The sequence below is a fragment of the Heptranchias perlo genome, chromosome 25 (genome assembly GCF_035084215.1).
Source record: "Heptranchias perlo isolate sHepPer1 chromosome 25, sHepPer1.hap1, whole genome shotgun sequence".
In the NCBI taxonomy this organism is placed as follows: Eukaryota; Metazoa; Chordata; class Chondrichthyes; order Hexanchiformes; family Hexanchidae; genus Heptranchias; species Heptranchias perlo.
The window spans coordinates 18563484-18584841 of NC_090349.1; the positions used below are offsets into that span (position 1 = coordinate 18563484).

At 40.0% G+C, this 21358-nt stretch overlaps 1 long non-coding RNA gene across 3 annotated transcripts in view; it reads left to right on the forward strand.

The window, feature by feature from the left end:
• Nucleotides 1–307: 307 nt before the first annotated feature.
• The window catches only part of LOC137342364 (uncharacterized), a 125609-nt gene continuing 104558 nt past the window's right edge, over nucleotides 308–21358 (forward strand). For 2 of the 3 annotated variants that reach the window (XR_010967237.1, XR_010967236.1), the window contains exons 1-2: nucleotides 308–397; nucleotides 2754–2828. This is a non-coding gene — a long non-coding RNA (uncharacterized lncRNA). The remainder of the gene's footprint in view (nucleotides 398–2753; nucleotides 2829–21358) is intronic. The other variant, XR_010967238.1, reaches the window with a different exon arrangement.

Below are 21358 nucleotides of genomic sequence, written 5' to 3' on the forward strand. Positions count from 1 at the left end.
GAATCCCCCTTTTTACTGGTTCGAAAGTCATATCTGTAAACCGGATACTTCCAAAAAAAAACCCGAGCATCAAATATCTAGTTTTTTATATACATGTATATTTAAAAAAAACTTAATGTAATAAACACAGGTAAACCTACAAAAACTTTATGTCTGCAGACAGGAATCCCAGAGCACGGCTGAAAGTTGCATGATGTTGGAGTGTTTTAGACACTCCCCCACCCCTAGCAGAGGTCAAATGGTTTAGGTGACTTTTGCTAGGAGTTTGAGAGAGAGGAAGCGCGCATACTGACTGTTGAGATGATCTCAGCCCAGCGACTGAAACTAGGAAGGGGGAAGAGAGCAGGCACGTCAGTTGATCTCGCTGGAAGGTCAGCGGAATTGTTACATTAAGAAGGTCAATATTGTCTTGCTTCTTTAGTGCTAAACTTTGTGGGTGGGGCCAATAAGTACAGTCAGTCTCAGTTATTTTTGTTTTCCCAGTGCACTGGTAAACCATTCCCTTTATCCCTACAATCGCTGGTTTAAAATCTGGATTTATTTACTTAGTCTTCGCGAGATTGAATGTTTTTTTTCTCTCGTTTAATATCTCAACTGGTTGCCACACTCTTGTTTGCAGCGATTTGTTTTGACAATTGCGTTAAAGGGCGCTGCTAAAATCACAATAATAAACCTTTTCCCCCTTCCCAAGTTTGAAACCCAATTCATTGTGAGAATTCGTCACTATGTTTAGTACTGTTACAATCCCATTCTTTTTAAAATAGATCCAGTTTAATTAATTATCAGATCTCAAACTTACATGAAAATCAGTCAAATGAAAGGTCGTGAGAAAGGATTTTAGAAGCAACTGGTTGCTTTGCACGAAATGGCCTGTTTGCTGCGAAATGTCACTCATTTATGATGTCTTGTTGGGGATGTAGATGGCAGGTTTTAAATTGATGCAAAAAATGTTGGTATCTTAATTATAAGTTTCTTCATTTGTAAAGATGAAACACATAATGCACAACACAAAGATCTGCGAACTTAATGTGTAAAATGGCCAAAGATTGCAAAGCGAGAATTCTGATAGCTGGGATCAATACAATGGACACAGGTAGAAATGATTCGAATTGACTGAGTGCTGAAACATGACACGTTTTTGAATACGCTATTATTTACTTCAAGTCGTAGCATGATCCAGAGAATTTACTACTTTGTACATCGTACACACGATATTTAAATGTTCTTTTTTCAGCTGGAGGACACTGTTAGTGGACTTGGGGCTATTGATGACATCAGTGTGCAGGAACCTGAACGAATGTCACTGCTTGAAATATAGGAAGTGGGAAGGGCCATCCGTCATCAAGGTCTTGTAGGTCATTGGGATACTTAAAACATGACCATTTTGAAGGCATTATAAGAGATACATAAATAATGAGTAGTTTTATGTCTGAAGCTGTCTCCAGGCTAAATGCTACCTAGATTAATGCATAAATAGCTGCTATGCGTTTTCTTCATTAACAGGAAATGAGTTCACGGGGCAGTATCAGTTAAAGGGTTAAAAATCTACAATGCATTTTGCTGGAATGCTCAGCGTTTTATAATTTCATCATGTTGGATGGGGGAGAATAAACGACGAGCTGTTCTTGATTTTCCAACAGTTATCCCTTTGGGTAGGAATTGTAGTGGTTTTATAATAATATAGTTAATAATGGGGCTGAGTACAGTGCACAGTGAATCCGGCTGCTCTCCTAAAACAATTCATTTAACTATGACAGACCAAACTGTATCAAATGCTGAGGTTAAGTGTACTGTTTTATAAAACTCAATGGATAGGTGTATAACTGTATTAAGCCATTGAGGATTGCAGTACACTAATCAGTTTGTTCCACACACAAATATAGCATTTCCCATTTTTATACTTTCTGTTAAAATGTTCTGTAAAAGTTTTAGTTTTTCTTCTCTTTAGTCCACTACAGGTGTACAACTGTACTTATCCCAGTGTGGTTTTGAGCCAGGAAGTTTGCAAAGAGTGAATTGTTCCCTGCCAAGGGGACAGCGGGGTACTGCAATTGGCCTCAGTGCACCTGGACTATGCAGAAGAGAAATTAGCCAGTGACTCCTGCTGGAAAATGTACTTGTGTGCTTGGATGAGGATAGGATCAGGCCTGGCTCTAATGCTGTCGACAGTCGAAACTCACTGGCTAGGTTCATAAATAAAGAATGGCAATTTGGGTGAGGTACCAGAGGGCTCTTCGCAATTATGGAGTCATAACCCCAGCAAGAGATAGCATCTTCACAATGGGGAAACGTGGGGAAAAGTATACTCACCTCTGTAATACAAACAAAAATACTGAGTATGTTTAAATCCCTGTATTCATTTCATCCAGACCTTTATTCCTTTTAAAAGTCAATTACATTTAAACCATTTAGATCAGGTGTTCCTTTTAGACCAACCAATGCACACAAACACTGGGGAGAGTTTTGGGTGAAAACTCATTTGATAAGTCTGCACAACAATATTGTGTCTGGCATAAAGAAAGAAAGAATTCTCCTTTCACTACCTCAAGACAGCCATCACTTTTGCTTTGAAGTGTAGTCACTGTTGTTACATAGACATAACATGGTGTATTTGGCTTTGAAAGTACTGCAAGTCTGTGACACCCTCAAGGGTTTCAAGACATGGTACAAGCCAGCTATTATTATTAATAATATGACTTTTTAAATTAATTTTAAATAACATGAATCATGATTTGAGTGATTGCTTGCCACAGGTGACAGGTTTGACAACAGGACACCATTTGGATGTAAATACTTATAGTGGAACAGTGTCAGATGACAAAGAGAAGGTAAGTGATAGAAGCTTTTACAGTGACTATCTTGTATGTATCATGCTATATTATTTTTTAATTAGTTGCAGCCCCATAAGTCCCCCAATTGTGGTGCCTTGACAGAATATAATTATGAAATGAATTAACAGGAAGTTACTACATTTGCCACAAAGCAAAGATCAGAGGCATTTATGAAATTCATCTGGGAACATGCCACTGGAAACCTTTGCAATTTTACACCCTAAATATAATTACATTCCTACTCTGACCTCACTCACTGGGGGATGAGAATTGAAATGTAAAATTGGTTCCATTATTTTCCTGGAAATCTCCGTTCTTGGTGAAAGCCACTCCTGCACATCCCATTTTAACTTCCTCCTACAGTTCAGTAACCAGGAGATAAATAGGTCAAAACTTGTTTCTAAAGAAAACCTAGTTCAAAGCTTAGATCCTATGACAGCGATTCCTATAAATGTCATACTTTTGTGAACTCCAGTCCATTTTGATATTTAGAAAAAAAAACATGGGCAGATTGGCATGTTAGCGAGGATATCTTAATTAGCGACCCCCCAACACTCGCTCTAATTAATAGAATTACTGTCATTCAAATTAGATGGTACAAGAGGAGTTGATGCTTTAAGTATTATTCCAAAACTAGAATCTCAAAGAAATAAAGTTCATACATGTCTACATAAATTGAGTAATAAAGTAAATCCCCACCCAATAGTTTCCTCTAGTGTTTTCGAGATTTTTTTGTGATGTTGTATTTAATTAAAACTTTCCAATTGAAAGTGAAATATTGTTACATTTGTCGATAAAAAAACTAAAAAATGTTGAGAGGATAATATTGAAGGACAAATCTGAGGAGCCATATAACGAGATTGGCACATCAATGCTGAGTTAATTTGTGAACGCAACTTTAAGTAACCACTCTGAAAGTCTCAGAAATGGGAACTGTATTCATATTGCCAATGAAGCAGCAATTATTCTTGTTGAATGAGCTTTAACAGAGCCAAATAGAACATAGCCAAACAGATCCTGACCTGAAAGTGAACAGCAAAGAGTGATGTAATCTACAGTTCTGAAGGATTACTGTCAGTTGAAAAATGAACTTCCCCAGTGAACACTGTTGAACCAAGACACAAACCTAACCTAATGAATGATCCTATTTTATTTTCTGAATAGTATGGCAAATAACTAGCTTCACATTGATGGAATGAAGGTGCTACATTTCAAATTTTAGGTAAGTTTTTTACCCTGTGCCAAATAGAAATCGGGATTTTTTTTTGGTAAACCAGGGTCTTAGGGCAACAAATGACATTGTCCAGATAGACTTGTCTGCCTGGAGATTGAATTACTGGCACATGAAGTTCTCCAATCTTACTGGCAAATGTGATGACTGTTAATAAGTAATTATGTCATCTTTCAAGGCAGCTAGTTCACATCAATAACATAAGTATTTTTGTACAGAAGATTCATGAGGCTGTGAACCCCCATATTCCAGTCCCACTCAGAACTGAATTGCTTTGAGGAAAGGTTCAAGTTCGAAGTGCTTTAAGAAATTATGAAAATAAATTATAAACTCCAATAGAATTGGCCTGACACATAAATTCAGGAGGGACCGAGGGTATTACCGAATATTTGACCGACTACAGGAATCAGGATCTAGACCCTGAGGTATACACCAGGAAACCTGAACTACATTTCACTATAAGTGATATGGGAAGAAGGTTTTCAGGAGGCTTCGAGGTCATCTGTCATCCTTTATATAAATTCAGAGACCTAAAATGTCATTGTCTTCAGCAGCTAATCAATAAGATGTATCATTCTTAGCCCCAAGTAGAGAATTTCTTCTGAAATGTGAGCACGGTCTCCTCATCTTAGATAGAATCAAAGAATCCCCTCTGGTAAAACATTTAGGTCTGAATGCCACAAATGGTAAGACCAGCGAGGGTCTACTACAGTTATCTTCATCCTGTCTGGTCTGACTCTATTATCACTGTTAGAAATGTAAGGTTGGGCAAAAATATACACGTAGGATGTGCTCTCCGATTAATGGATAGATCATTCCGAGTGGATTAGCCTGTTCCTACATTCGTGAGTAGAACTTTGAGATATGAAGCATGGCTCTTCATGGTATAAAGATCTATTTTACAGAGACCCAAGCCTTCTGACGATCTGTTTGACTATGGCTGATTCAGTGGCAACTAATGAGGATGAACATCCCTTCAATCCACAGAGTCTGGTGTGGTGATGACACCCAGCTCTACCTCAACACCACTTCTCCCGATCCCTCCACTGTCTCTCATTTGTCACACTGCTTGTCCGACATCCAGTACTGGACGTGCAAAAATTTCCTCCAACTAAATATTGGGTAGACTGAAGCCGTTGTTTTCGGTCCCCGCCACAAACCCTGTTCCCTAGCCACCGACTCTATTCCTCTCCCTGGCCACTGTCTGAGGCTGCACCAGATCGTTCACAACCTTGACATCCTATTTGACCCTGAGATGAGCTTCTGACTACATATCCACTCCATCACCAAGACCGCCTACTTCCACCTCCGTAATATCGTCCATCTCCACCCCTGCCTCAGCTCATCTGCGGCTGAAACCCTCATCCATACCTTTGTTACCTCTAGACTTGACTATTCCAATGCTCTCCTGGTTGGCTTCCCATCTTCCACCCTCCATAAACTTGAGCTCATCCAAAACTCTGCTGCCCATATCCTAACTTGCACCATGTCTTGTTTACCTTTCACCCCCGTGCTCGCTGACCTACATTGGCTCCCGGTCCAGGAACGCCTCGAATTTAAAATTCTCATCCTTGTTTTCAAATCTCTCCGTGGTTTTGCCCTTCCCTATCTCTCTAACCCCCTCTAACCTTACAACCATCCGAGATCTCGGTGCTCCTCCAATTCTTCCCTCTTGCACATCCCCCAATATAATCGCTATACCGTTGGCAGCTGTGCCTTCAGCTGCCTAGGCCCTAAGCTCTGGAATTCCCTCCCTAAACTTCTCCACCCCTCTTCATTTCTCTCCTCCTTTAAGATGGTCCTTTAAACCTACCTCTTTGACCAAGATTTTGGTCACCTGTCCTAATATCTCCTAATGTGGCTCGGTGTCAAATTTTGTTTGATAATGCTACTGTGAAGCACCTTGGGACATTTTACTACTTTAATGGCACTATATACTTGAAAGTTGTTGTTGTTCAAGACTGCTTTGACACAGACTGCTTGCTTAAATTACTTTTGAATTGCCCACTAATAAGCCAACAGACATCGAGGACAAAGGGAGTGAGGCGCTGTCTCTCCTTGGTTGTTCATTTATTGAGAAATTTGCCTGTTGTAGTAAGAACAGTAACTGGACATTTATGAAGAGCATGTTTGAAATGCTGCAGAGCAAAGTTTGCTGGATAAAATTTGTGAACATTTCAATGAAATGGCCTTGGCATTATCTTATACAATTGAAAGAAAGAATATGCATTTATATTATGCCTTTCATGACCTAAGACATCAAAAAGCACTTTACAACCAATGCAGTACTTTTGAAGTGTAGTCACTGTTGTAATATTGAAAATGAGGCAGCCAATTTTTGCACAGCAAGGTCCCACAAACAGCAATCTGTTTTTAGGTGTTGGTTGGGGGATAAATGTTGGCCAGGAAACCAGCCGAACTCCCATGCTCTTCTTCAAATAGTGCTGTAAGATATTTTACATCCACCGAGAGGGCAGACGGGCCTCGCTTTAACATCTCACCTGAAAGACAACGCCTCTGACAGTGCAGCACTGAAGTGTCAGCCTAGATTATGTGCTCAAGTCTCTGGAGTGGGGCTTGAACCCACAACTCAGAGGCGAGAGTGCACCCTCTCAGCCAAAGTTGACACCTGCAATCTTGTACATGTGCCCTTGAAATATATGAAGAGGAGCTGTGAAGTGATAAAATTATCTGTACAAGGCATGTCCGTATCAGGTAGCAAGGAATTTCTTTGTGATGGTGGGTGTTGATGTGAAGGTATATTTCATTCTTATGGTGCATTTAGATGTGATGTCATTACAATGTGTGTTTGCAAAGAAGCTGACATTTTGCCACACATTTTCATGAAAGTAATGCCCCATTAACAGTCACATCTGATTCTGTTACTGAGAACTGAAGAACTTCATGTCAGGCTTCATTGCACGGGATTGGAAGTATGTCTTCTATGTATAATATCTTGAGCGTGTTAAGAAAAAGCATATCCTGGTTTATTGGCTCTGTGATGTGGGACAGTGTAATAATCATGCTCTCAGAAGTTTATCATTTTAATGGGAGTCTCTTAACCTCTTCAAATTAGAACAAATATAGGAAATGTATTTCCAAGCACACAAGAACTAGTTCTAGGAGGTTATGTTTTTCCATTCTGATTAGACCAAGTCTTTCAAAACAGCTAATGGAATGCTGGCCTTTATATCTAGAGGACTCGAATACAACTGGGTAGAAGTTATGCGACAGCTATTCAAAGCCCTTGTTAGACTTTGTTGTCTTTTCCTTCCGGATGTTTCTATGTTTCTGCCTCTCTCTCTTTTTTTAATTGGCATCTCCACATCATCTGTTTTTTTAGTTCTGGCCGTTTGTATATTCGGTGGCCCTGTAGGTAACACCTATCTGTCTGAACACTTTGGTTGCCTTGGCAACGGGCAGTTGAAAAGACTATCTGTAATCACCAGGCATTGTTCTGTGATTTATAAATGCGAGAGGCTCGAGGATTTCTTGACATTCACCTGAGGAAGGAGGAAGCCTCCGAAAGCTTGTGAATTTTAAAATTGGACTATAACTTGGTGTTGTAAAATTGTTTACAATTGTCAACCCCAGTCCATCACTGGCATCGCCACATCACACCTTGTTAGACGACACCTGGAGTACTGTGTTCAGTTCTGGGCACTTCATCTTAAGAAGGATATATTGGCCTTGGAGGGAGTGCAGCGTAGATTTACTCAAATGATACCTGGACTCCAAGGGTTAAATGACAAGGAGAGATTACACAAACTAGGGTTGTATTCGCTGGAATTTAGAAGATTAAGGAATGATTTGATCGAAGTTTTCAAGATATTAAGGGGAACTGATAGGGTAGATAGAGAGAAACTATTTCCGCTGGTTGGAGAGTTTAGGATATGGGGACGTAACCTAAAAATTAGAGCCAGGGCTTTCAGGAGTGAAGTTAGGAAACACTTCTACATGCAAAAGATGGTTGAAGTTTGGAATTCTCTTCCTCAAACGGCAGTTGATGCTCGCTCAGTTGTTAATTTTAAATCTGAGATTGATAGATTTTTGTTAATCTAAGGTATTAAGGGAAATATGGTTAAGGCGGGTACGTGGAGTTAGGTCACAGATCAACCATGATCTCATTGAATGGCGGAATAGGTTAGAGGGGCTAAATGGCCTACTCCTGTTCCTATCTTCCTATGTTCTGCTCCTAACTGATTCAGCCCCCAATGCTCCATTACTTTGAAGAAGGTGGCTTGTCAAACATAGCCATCCTGCAATACAATGATTACTTCCTCTGCATCTACCAAGGATCTAGATGCATTTGATTGCCTCAGGAATGAAAGAATTGACGTCTCCTTATGGAATGCCAGCCTTTATTTTTACACTGACAGAGTCAAAGAGGGAAAATTTGCAGCACAACCTCAAGTGTCAACTGAGCCACCTGAGACTCATTATCTATAGCATGCAATTTCGGTGGAGGTACTGTATGTGCAGTAGGGTAGGAAGACAGAAAGTTTCATGTAATAGGACTGTCTATATGTTTTGTAGGGAACAAAAGTTTGACTTGATAACAATTTGCCTTTTTAAAGTCATTGCAAGGACTGTTTCTGTCTCAACTTTGTACATGCTGGTAGATGTTCCATAATGCTGCTCATGATAGGTCGGACAGTACATTATTTGATAGCAACAGGAACTTTATTTGGTGTAATACAGTGCATTAGTTTGTTACGAAAGCACAGTTGTATGTAACATGGTGCATCTCTTTAAGAGTACAAGACATAATTGGGGTGATTTTCTGGATCAACTAGAGGCTAATTGTTCTTAGCCAGACCTTCAGGTCAACAGCAATCAGACTGACTTCCTTTTTGCATACTTTTTTTCAAACGTGACTCCTGAAGTCAGTTAGAAGGTATTTTCTGTTGGAGAAGTTTCTCTGTATATTGGGAAGGGTGTCTGTCTTTCCCTATTTGTATACACTTGTTTTTTCACGTGACAGAAATTTGAATGAGTGACAGTGCGACACGTGAAGTGTGATGGACACTTATTGAAACTTGGTGGGGTCAGGTGGTGGAATAGATGAAACCACACCATGTGAAGTAACAGCCTCACTCCTAGGGCCTACTCCTGTAGTGCCCCAGCTGCTAAACACTCCCTCAGTATGTGCAGGGATCTGCATGGGAACAGACCATTAACCATGAAGTATGTGAAGTCTTGTATCAAGGTTCTTTCATTCTGATCCTCCAGCAGATAAGAGAGACTCTTGCAAATTGCAGCTTCAGTGGCCCAGCCAGAGCATTCAAGAGAGAAACAGCAATTTGGCTTTAGATCTTTGTAACATGGGCTCTGCTGTGGTTGGCCATGGTGTGGCCACACACTTAATTGTGGTCTGTAGCTCTGTAAAGTAATTATACACCACTGCACACATATGGGTACTGGACATGTCCATACCTGCTGCTAAACCTTGTAGGGTATATTGCACATTCTCAAATTGCTACATGAAATGTTAACACTCAGATAGCAGCCTTCTTTTGTATACAGGCTCTGGTCCTTAGCTTTGATAGTTGAGGAAGTTCTTGAGCTGTCCCTGAAGCCAGTTGGTTCCCATTCCTCTGCTGCCACTGGCACTTGCTCCTCCTCTCTCATGCTCAGTGCTTCAACCAATGCTCCCTCCTCATCCTGACTTGCTAAATCCCCATTGTGGCTGTGCCTGCACCAGGTGGAGTGAGTAATGAGGGGCAGATATAAAGTGCTGGCTTGTTTGCTGTTCCTGGGGTGCAGCCATCATCTTGGAAAACTCCCAAGAGAAACAAAAAAATAAATGTGTTAGAATAGTGAGTGAAGAATTTTTTCAAACATAAGTGATGTGCTAATATATTGTACGACATTCTGATGTTGTATAGTGTATGCATCTGTGTTGCTGACTGAATGAGTTGGGGGAAAAAAAGAAAAAGATGATATTAGCCATGAGTTTCGATAAAGCTTTCATGGTGTCCTTGCTTCACTTCTTCTATGGCCACCAGCCTCATGTCCTAGCAGGCAGCCTCTATGGATTGAGTCAGCAGTTAGTAGTTGGGAGCCCCCTTCCCCTCTGGTCCATCTTTGCTCCCATCTATTATGTGATTCCTTTTCCCACGAGCAGATACAAAATGCACATATGTTGAAATTTGTATGTGCAGAGACAGTTCCACCCACGTCCCCGCCACTTCTCATCATGTATGATTTAATGAGAATACAACTCACAAGTAGCTTGTATTGACTGTGCTTTGAAGATGCAACTTGCAAGATTTATGTGTGACATTAGAAACGTTTCTCAGTGCTGCCAACAAAAGATCCCCTGCAGTCATATGAGCATGGTTGTACATGTGTGAAAGTGGTGAAAGGTTGCTTGACTGCTTTGCTTGTTGCTTCTGTGAGGCGATGTAGATTGCGAGTAAACTACGTGTAGAATGGATCCTATAGTGAAATACTTTGAGTAGGCACATTGTAGGTGGTCTTACCTTGGCAATCTTTTTGACTTGCTCCCACAACTCTGGATGTGGGAAACTGCATTAATTTGCTTGGCCACCTTTACTTAGACATGTCTGACATTGCCACATTAGATGGGTACCTCTCAACTCCAAACAAGGCAACTCTCCTTTGTTGCAATTCCTGCAGTAGCATCTTGAGAGCAACATCCTCAAATGGGACAGTCTTGCTTCTCTATCTTCTGCTTTCCATTGCTCATTTGGAATATTTCTACTTTGCTGCTCTTCAATGTAAGCATCCCTTTAAGTGCATGTTGCATCTGCTTAAGAGTTGCTGCTCTGCTGGATATCCTGGTTCCACTCAATCCCGCGGGTTTCCCACCCGGTGAGTTAGGTTAAAATTACCCCCGAAGTGTCTGTCCCATAGTAGGGATGGCTATATGGTTCAAAACAAAATGTTCCAATTTAAGCACTTATAATTTATGGTGGTTACATTTTTTAAATGAGCTTATTTAACAATTTTATTTGCACAGTTTCTCTAGATATAGTTTAACACAGAACATATACCATAATACAAGTTCTCAATACTTGGTGGTATATGCAGTGAGGGTGAGATATAATTATATAGTACTATGCATTAGAGTGAGGTCTTGCTCAGAAATGGGATTATGGTTGGGGAAGTCAGGTGTTGCAATAGGCTGAGTAAGCAGCAGGTCCCTGTTGAGATGGGTACTGGGGTCTATTTCTTCAGCGGGAAGCTCTGGGGGTGGTCCAGTTGTGGGTTGAGTGGAAAGCTGGAAATCTGCTAGTGGTTTCCCAGTTCCATGGTAACGTTACTTGCTGTGACAGTCTAATATCCCACATGTGCTTTGACCACGTTTGTTGTGAGGGGTTATTTTATTGTGACACAATAGGGGATTGCATCATCTTGCTGCTAGGAGTGAGATCTATGCAAGCCTAGCAAGTGGAAGTGGTACATGCCTGGTTGGCAGCAGGCTGAGTATGCATGGGCTTTGGGACTGGGGAGGATGGCTAAGCCAGTCATGGCTTCAGTGGCCTCCTGTACCTCCGTGCGAAGGAGCTGGAGCCTGGGGCAAGACCAGAATGTGTAAAGCAGTGAGCCTTGAGGTCAGCTCGAGCAGCACTTATCTGCCAGGTTCAAATGGAATTTTCTACGTTTTTATGGTTTGAAGTAATGTGGTGGAGGTTTCTGAGCTGACCCTCTCTCTGCTGCAGGTGGAGCTTATGAGGACCAGTCTCAGGCCCTCTTTCCAGCCTTTCTCTGAGAGTGGATGGCCTGATCATACTTCCAGGAGCTGCATAGGTTTGCATGCTGTCTGGCACAGAGCGGGACAGTGTGCAGTAGAGGTATTTGAACGCTAATAAAGAAATAATGGAGCACTCCGATTCTAGTAACATTAAAAATATTAAAAGTAACTTTTGAATGTTCATCAAACTACGTACAAACTTGTTGAACATTGCTTTGCACTGTTGGAGAATCAGAGTTAACTCCTTGAGCTTGTATCATTTTTTACAATGTGATTTGGTCTCAGTTTGTTCAGATCCCACTTGAGTTGCCCCCTACATTTTGTGTTGTCTATAAAGAAATGCTCTAAGGAAAGCTGACAAAAATCATATTTGTGAACATTTCCTTATCTATGGATTGATACTGATATCTAAAATGTAATTTTGAGTTAACTTTCTGAAGGTGAATTGTATTTTAATATTCCGACGTGGTTCCAGAATTTTGCCACAGTGGAAGCCTGCACGTGATCTTTGGTCTTATCTGCACTGTCAAATAAAACCAGTAAGGTGCCAGTGCCATGCCAGCACTTCCTGATTCGAGTGTTGAGCTCAGCACTGACTTTTAGTAAAGTTTAAATTTGGCAGTGCACTGCCCTCCCAGTTAGTGGCACTTCTAAACTCCTCAGTGGATAAAAAGGAGCCGTGAGCTCAGCTTACTGCTGAAATAAAATGTTACTGTGAGTTAGCACTGAGGGCCAACATTGCGTCAAGGAGTGCTGGACCTGTCATCTGTGTAAAGCCTTATTATCCTGGAGTGCTATAGCCTTCTGGTAACGCATGCAGGAACCAGGTAATGTTTGTGGTTGTCCAGATACTCCATACATTCTCCCCCAAAAAGCTGTTGAGGCTCAGTCAATTGAAAATTTCAAAACTGAGATTGATAGATTTTTGTTAGGCAACGGTATTAAGGAACCAAGGCAGGTAGATTGAGTTAAGATACACTTCAGCCATGATCTAATTGAATGGGAGAACAGGCTCGAGGGGATAAATGGCCTCCTCCTGTTCCTGTAGCTCTTGAACTATTAAGAAATGAAATGGCCTAACAAATGTAAGTTGAAATTAAATATAAAATATTAATAGCTGTCAGTACATGAGGAAAGGCTCACAAATAATATCTCCACAAGCTTTTCCCTGGAGTTTTCCTTTAACCATGCTGAATTTCAACAATTTTTGGCCATCATTTTCAGTACAGTACTGTCAAATCCTATTAATTTTTTGCCCGTGTTAAGAAATCATTAACTGTTAAACTCAAAAAAAGGGCACAACTTTTTTGTGCAGAACAGTGTCACATTTTTCACTAAAACTTAGCACTGGAATGAAAATTTACAAAGTCAAGTCCTACTTGTATAAAATGCAAAGAAAATAGAACCCAGAGATCACCACAATTGTGTAGGTAATAAAGCTGCGACTGTGATAGTCACTGGATTCAAAGAAGCAGGCAATTTAATGTTATGCCAGTCTGCTTGCCCCATAACATCATAATGGGCATGCTTTGTTTTGGGCCCTATCATTTAACTCATGATATGACAGGTTGAAATGGACTCTGAGGGTCAATAAATGTTATGTATAGATTGGAACACATGACTCTGTTCATAATGCAAACTTTTATTTCCATGACATCTGACCTGAAGAGGTCATTTTGACTTCCCCTTATGATGTCACAAACAGAATGAGATTCTCTCCTTAGAGAATGAAAGGTGAGTAGTTTGAACTGACAGTTGTTCCAAGTATAATAGTATTACAGTAGAGGCACAATAGTGTATGGAGCACACCTTTGCCTTCACTCATCTCCAGCCCCCCCCACTTCACTCTATTGAGATATTCACAGTTGAGTGTTATATGTGAAACAAGCCTTGGCTTCTGAGAAAAATCAGAAGCGGAAAATTCAGTGCTGCACAAATTCTGCAGAAACTGCCGAAAAATTGAAAGTGCCAAAGTGGAAATTTTGTCTATTGTATGTAGCTAATTGTTCTTTTCTTCTTATGATATCAACTTAATACCAGATTTATTTATTCGTATCAGTGTAGATCTGGCACCAAATTGCTAGCAAACACCAAGCTGTACTGATTCTTCTGATATCAGTGCCTTCATTGTGCTGCTGTCAGATGCATGAAGAATGGGTGTTTTGAGTGTGAATTCACATTGTGTTGCCCCAGTGCAACAGCTGGAGTTGACACAATGTGAATGATCTTTGGTAGACCTTGATGTACTGGCACAAGTGCAACTCCTTTGGGCCAGTGAACTCCCATTGTTAACAAAGTTGAACATGTTTGGGGCTGATGGAATCAAGTCAAGCACACTGAGTGCTTGTGTTCGAAACTGGGCACATGTGCGCTGCATTTCAGAGGAAACTGGAGAGTTCTAAGTAGGCCAGCAACAAAAGGAAGAAGGGAGGTGCTTAGTTTCTGCAGTAATCTTTTTTTTGTATTTTTAAAAATAAATTAACCTGCTCCTGTAATCCTACTGATTTTACAGTGTAAACACTTTAAGGGAATGTAGTTTAAAATGTTCAATTTACTAATTTACAATTGGATAGCTAGTTTCATGAGTTTGACAGCGAGGCGAGACTGTTTCCAAATCCTTTGGTGAAATTGGCCCTCAAATGACCTTCAGCATAATTGGAGGAAAAGTAATTGTTGGAATTGACATGTTATCTTAAACTGAAATCAAGAACACTACAATTTTTCAAAGTTTATGAATGGAGAATCCTTTCTTTTTCAATTCATTTGCAAGAAAAAAAACTAGTGCTATTCAAGCAATAAGAGTAGACAAAATTAAATGGCCATTGGGTGTTAGTTCACAGTATCACTGATGTTGCACTGTCAGCAGCAGTACTCAGTAACAGATATAGCAGGGAACTAGGCAATTCTTTAAATGACAAAAATATTTGGAAGAAGACCATCTATTCTTAACTCTGCAGGTTTGTCTGCCTAGGATACACATACCAGTTAAACAGCCATATGAACTGACATAACTCAGTGTCCCTTCAACAAAGAGGTATTAACCCCTTAGGTGATGGTGGTGCTACTCATTTTATATAATTCTTACATCGCTTTGACACTTATATTTGTTCTTTATCAAAACAAAAGTGGGAGACTTCAATTATCCCAATATAGACTGGGACAGTAACAGTGTTAAGGGCAAAGAGAGGGAGGAATTCCTGAAATGTGTTCAAGAGAACTTTCAGGAACAATGTGTTTCCAGCCCAACCAGGAAGAAAACATTGCTCTATCTAGTTCTGGGGAATGAAGTGGGGCAGGTGGAGCATGTTTCAGTGGGGGAGCAGTTGGGAACAGTGATCATAATATCATTAGGTTTAGAATAGTTATGGAAAAGGATAAGGAACAATCAAATGTGAAAATGCTTAACTGGAGGAGGGCAAATTTCAGTGAGTTTAGAAAAGGATCTTGCCCAGGTGGATTGGAATCAAAAATTGGTAGGCAAAACAGTAATTGAACAAAGGGAGGCCTTCAAGGAGGAGTTGGTTTGGGTAGAGAGTAGACACATCCCTATGAGGAGGAAAGGAAGGGCATCCAAAGCTAGAGCTCCGTGGACGACTAAAGATAAAGAGATTAAATTGAAACAGAAAAAGGAGGCTTATGACGAATGTAAGGTTCACGAATGACGAATACAGTAGCGAACCAGGCTGAATACAGAAAGTACAGAGGAGATCTAAAAAAAGGGAATAAGAGGGGCAAAGAAAGAGTATGAGAACAGATTAGTGGCTAACATAAAAGGGAACCCAAAAGCCATTTATAAACAGATAAATAGTAAAAGGGTAGTCAAAGGAAGTGTGGGACTCATTAGGGACAAAAAAGGAGATCATCTTGTGGAGGCAGAGGGCATGACTGAGACACTAAATGAATACTTCACATCTGTCTTCACTAGACAAGAGGATGCTGCCAATGTAGTATTAAAGGAGGAGGTAGTAGCGATATTGGACAGGATATAAATAGATAATGAGGAGGTAATTAAAAGATTGGCAGTACTCAAGGTAGAAAAGTCATCCGGTCCAGATGGGATGCATCCTAAGTTACTGTGGGAAGTAAGGGTGGAAATTGCGGAGGCTCTGGTCACAATTTTCCAATCCTCCTTAGATATGGGGATGGTGCTGGAGGACAGGAGGATTGCAAATGTTACATCCCTGTTCAAAAAAGGGGAGAGGGATAAACCCGGCAATTACAGGCCAGTCAGCCTAAAGTCAGTGATGGGGAAACTTTTAGAGACAATAATCCGGAATTAAATAAATTGGCACTTGGAAAAGTATGGGCTAATAAATGAAAGTCAGCGCAGATTTGTTAAAGGAAAATTGTCTTTGACTAACTTGATTGAGTTCTTTGATGAAGTAACTCATCGGCACAGGCATGATTGGCTGAATGGCCTTCTTCTGTGCTGTATCATTCTGTGATTCTAATGGAGAGGGTTGATGAGGATAGTGCGGTTGATGTAGTGTATATGGACTTCCTAAAGTCATTTGCAAAAGTTCTACATAATAGATTTGGTAGCAAAATTAAAGGCCATGGGATTAAAGGGAGAGTGGCAGCATGGATACAAAATTGGCTAGGGGAAAGTGAGTAGTGGTGAACGGTTGTTTTTCAGACTGGAGGGAAGTATACAGTGGTGTTCCCCAGGGGTCAGTATTAGGACCACTGCTCTTTTTGATATGTATTAATGACTTGGACTTGGATGTAGTGGGTATAATTTCAAAGTTTGCCAATGACGTGAAATTCTGAAATGTAGTAAACAATGTGGAGGAGAGTAACAGACTTCAGGAGGACATAGACAGACTGGTGAAATGGGCAGATACATGGCAGATGAAATTTAATGCAGAGAAGTGTGAAGTGATGCATTTTGGTAGGAAGAATGAGGAGAGGCAATATAAACCAAGTGGTACAATTTTAAAGGAGGTGCAGGAGTAGAGAGACCCGGGAGTGCACATACATAAATCTTTGAAGGTGGCAGGACAAGTTGAGAAGGCTGTTAAAAAAGCATATGGGATCCTGGGCTTTATTAATAGAGGCATATAGTACAAAAGCAAGGAAGTTATTCTAAACCTTTATAAAACACTGGTTAGGCCTTAGCTGGGGGTATTGTGTTCAATTCTGAGCACTACACTTTAGGAAGGATGTCAAAGGCTTAGAGAGGGTGCAGAAGAGATTTACTAGAATGGTGCCTGGGTTGAGGGACTTCAGTTATGTGGAGAAATTGGAGAAGTTAGGGTTAAGGTTGTTCTCCTTAGAACTGAGAAGATTAAGGGGAAATTTGATAGAGGTGTTCAAAATCATGAACGGTTTTGACAGAGTAAATAAGGAGAAACTGTTTCCAGTGGTAGGAGGGTCAGTGACCAGAGGGCACAGATTTAAGGTGATCAGCAAAAGAGGCAGAGGCGACATGAGGAAACATTTTTTTATGCAGCGAGTTGTAATGATCCAGAAAGGGTGGTGGAAGCAGATTCAACTTTCAAAAGGGAATTGGATAAATTCTTGAAGGGAAAATAATTACAGGGCTTTGGGAAAAGAGCAGGGGAATGGTACTAATTGGATAGCTCTTTCAAAGAGCTGGCACAGGCACAACGGGCCGAATGGCCGCCTCCTATGCTGTACCTACTGTGATACTATGATACTGTGAAGTGTTGCGTTGGAAATGTTGCAGATTTGTTCATTTTTGAACATATTTTAACAAGACAAATCATTAAAGTTTTATCTCATTCTGTACTTAAGACAGTATTCCCAATTCTGTTGATGGGAGCGGGTGAGATGGTATTGTTCTTGAACAGTGTGGAGTAAGGTTAAAGTTAAGCAGTCTATAGTAAATGTAATAAATGAGCATTCCATCCTGACAATGTGAAAATCTTTCATACTGATACGGGTGCTTAAATTGAATTGGATTCAAAATTGGTATCCTTTTGACATTGATAATGATTGTACTGTTCATGACTTATATATTCTGAAATTATCTCAATTTGCCTGAGTGGATCAGATCTAATTGGTGTGGTTCATTCACATGGACTTCCATTTCTCGAGTCTTTCTAATTAACCTGATTTAAACGTGAAAGTTATGTTTGAACAGTGTAATTCATTAACATGCTATCCTTAACAACATACGGTCTTCAACTTAATAATGAAAATATGAAAATAATCATGTTGCTGATGATTGTATCAATGACATCATTTCTTTCCCATTCTTAAGAAATGAAGACTTGCATTTATATATCACCTTTCACGACCTCAGGTCATCCCAAAGCGCTTTACAGCCAATGAAGTGCTTTTGAAATGGGGTCACTGTTGTAATGTAGGAAAACCGGCAGCCAATTTGCACACAGCAAGATCCCACAAACAGCAATTTGATAATGACCAGATAATCTATTTTCTCAGTGATGTTGGTTGAGGGATAAATATTGGCCAGAACACCGGGGAGAACTCCCCTGCCCTTCTTTGATTAGTGGCGTGGGATCTTTTACGTCCATCTGAGAGAGCAGATGGGGCCTCAGTTTATTGTCTCATCTGAAAGACAGCACCTCCGACAATGCAGCCCTTCCTCAGTACTAGCACTGGGAGTTTCAAGTCTCTGGTGTGGGACTCAGGCACGACCTTCTGACTCAGAGGTGAGAGTACTACCACTGAGCCACGGCTGACACCGTTAGCTAGGCAAATTGAAAATTAAATCACCAGAGGAGTCTGCAATATAGGAGTAGTTAATCCTGCCTTGCATTCTGGACGCAGCAACACTTACAATACTGCCATTTTTTTTATCAGGTCCAGGAAAATATCATACAATGCAGCAATAAATCCTTAAGTAACAGACAGAAGAATCTTTTGAACAAGAAAGCTGTGTAACAGGAAGGTAGTGGAATGCGGAATGTTTTCTTGAAGTACAATCAATGGAAAGCAGTGAAAAAAGGGTAATTCAACCCCTTTCTACACCCATGAAGGGAAATTTGCAAACAACATCTACAGTCAGGGTGCACCATATGGAGTTTTATCCTGTAAGGGCAAAAGGTCGCACATCAATGTTCACTGCATTTTGTCTGTATTTAAATAAAATAGAAACCTGTGATGCCTAGAACATTGAACAATACAACAATTGCAATTTTGTTAAACATAAAAGCACAGAGCACATAAAATATTCAAAAAGTTGCATTAATTTTTTTGGTCCATGGTGACCTCACACTGGTTCATGTACAGCATTGTGCATCTGATATGGGTGTTTAGTTATGGCAGGCAGCAAACTATAGCATACCATGTAACAGAATTTTTCAAAGTATAAGACCCTCCGCCAATTGCCCCTCTTTGATTTTAAATTATTCATGAACTTCACATGGGCGCATATCACAGTTTAGCCTTTGTTTAAAACACTGGTCTGGTGATTTGTAGTATTACATTTCTATAATTTGCAATATTACGTACCTATGGCCCATTTATTTATACAGCAGCACACATCTATTTTCAGCATGATATAGATATATGGGCAAAGTTAAAATGAAAATGTAACACTGTCTGATTTATGGTGCTAAACTTGTCTTCGGCATGCTTTAGAAGTTTGCATTATCTCTATTAATACCAGTCACAAGGTCATTATTGCAGACAGACAGTCTTTACACAGTATAAATATTTACCTAAGAGTGACCCAACTCAGATACGTCCTCTTTATTTGATTTCAGCCGCCTTTCCTTCAGTATCTTGGTGGTCCAATTTTTTTTCCTTCCATGTTTCTTTCACCGATCTTCTGTTGCTCTTCTGAATATGAAAATTCTTATCTTTTTGATTTATGGTGTATTAAATGGTATTTCTGTTTAGTGTAATGTACACTATATATTTCAATCTATTATCTTTAAAAAGTGGTGTTCCGCAGAGGTTAACTATCAGTTTAATTTCCCTTAAAAGTGGATAATTGTTATAATGTAACAAAAATATTTCCTTGGTGGGCTAATGGATAAACTGAAAGGATATGCCCTTATACAGCTGGAGAATGTTAGACTATAGAACTGAAATATATTAGGTAACGTGTATACAGTTAGAATAAGCACTCCCCCTCTAAGTTTTAGTAAACTTTGTGTTCATCTAAATGTCAACAGTGGGCAATGGAACTTTATCCCATTCTTTGCATCTTCTGTACTCCCAGGTTAAGTAGAGCATAAGTTGGATGCTTCCTCTACATTACACTACATTGGCTTTTACAACTTTCTTTTAAACTTCTACTTCCTTTTAGTCCTAAAATTTGGTACCTAATATCAGGAGCGGGACAGCTTTATAGGGCAGGCAAAGATATTCTGATCACAAGATTGAAATTTTCCCCAACTTAATGGCTGCTAAGTACATATGGGCTTTTACCCAAAGTCGGTCTCATCTGTATGCATTGGCCAGTCAGATTACTCTTTTACCAGAAGTAACTGCAGAGGTTTAGCTGACTGCACCAGCTGAGTGCTTCACTTTTTAAATGTTAGCTATCTTAAAGATGTTACATTTGTGTCAATTAGTGCTGAATTATTGGGTTGAGATTGGCTAGACTCATTTTTTTCCCCTCCCCTCAAAAAGAAAGGCTTGCATTTATATATCACCTTTCACAACCTCAGGACATCCCAAAGCACTTTACAGCCATTGAAGCACTTTTTTGAAATGGAATCTATGTTGTAATGTAGGAAACGCGGCAGCCAAATTGTGCACAGCAAGATCCCACAAACAACAAATGTGATAATGACCGGATAATCTGTTTTAGTGACATTGGTTGGGGGTTAAATATTGGCTAGGACACTGGGGAGGACTCCCTTGCTCTTCTTCGAAATAGTGCCATTGGATCCTTTACGTCCACCTGAGAGGCAGATGGGGCCTTCGTTTAATGTCTCATCCTGAAAGACGGCACCTCCAACAGTGCAGTACTCCCTCAGTACTGCACTGGAGTGTCAGCCTAGATTTTGTGCTCAAGTTTCTAGAGTGAGACTTTATAAGGTTACTGTGACTAACACATTTTGTTCATCTCCCTAATAAAGTTTGCCTGTTAACTAAGTGGAACAAAATTGCAGTCTAACAGTTCATTGGGTGATTTGCCTTCAAACAAGATTTTTGGCTCATTTTACTACTTAACAATTGCTGTCATTTTTGCCCTTCTTAACTTGTAAGTGTTACTAGTAAGTCATTTTGAAACAATACGTCCCCTTATCAATCATTATACTGTGTGGCATTTTAGACAGATGTCCAGAGCACCATTATACTGAATTAGCCAACAAGGCCATAAGCATTCTGCCAATCAGCATTTGTCTTGTATTATATATAGAAAAAACAATTCCAAAGTTAGAAAAGCAATGAAAGTGCTGCTGGAGGCAGTTTTGGCATTTATCTGAATTATATCCTGTTTGGACAGAAAGTGAGATTTCGATAGCAGAATACCACACGCAGAATGTAATGATGATTGTCGAAATGGACTCGGGAGTTATTGGAAGGACAACAAGAGAAAGCGTGTCCCTGAATGGCCTCTTGAGTTTTATCCAATTTCAAAAGGAAGTAACATTTTAACGATAAAATTAAAAAAAAATGTGCTTTCAG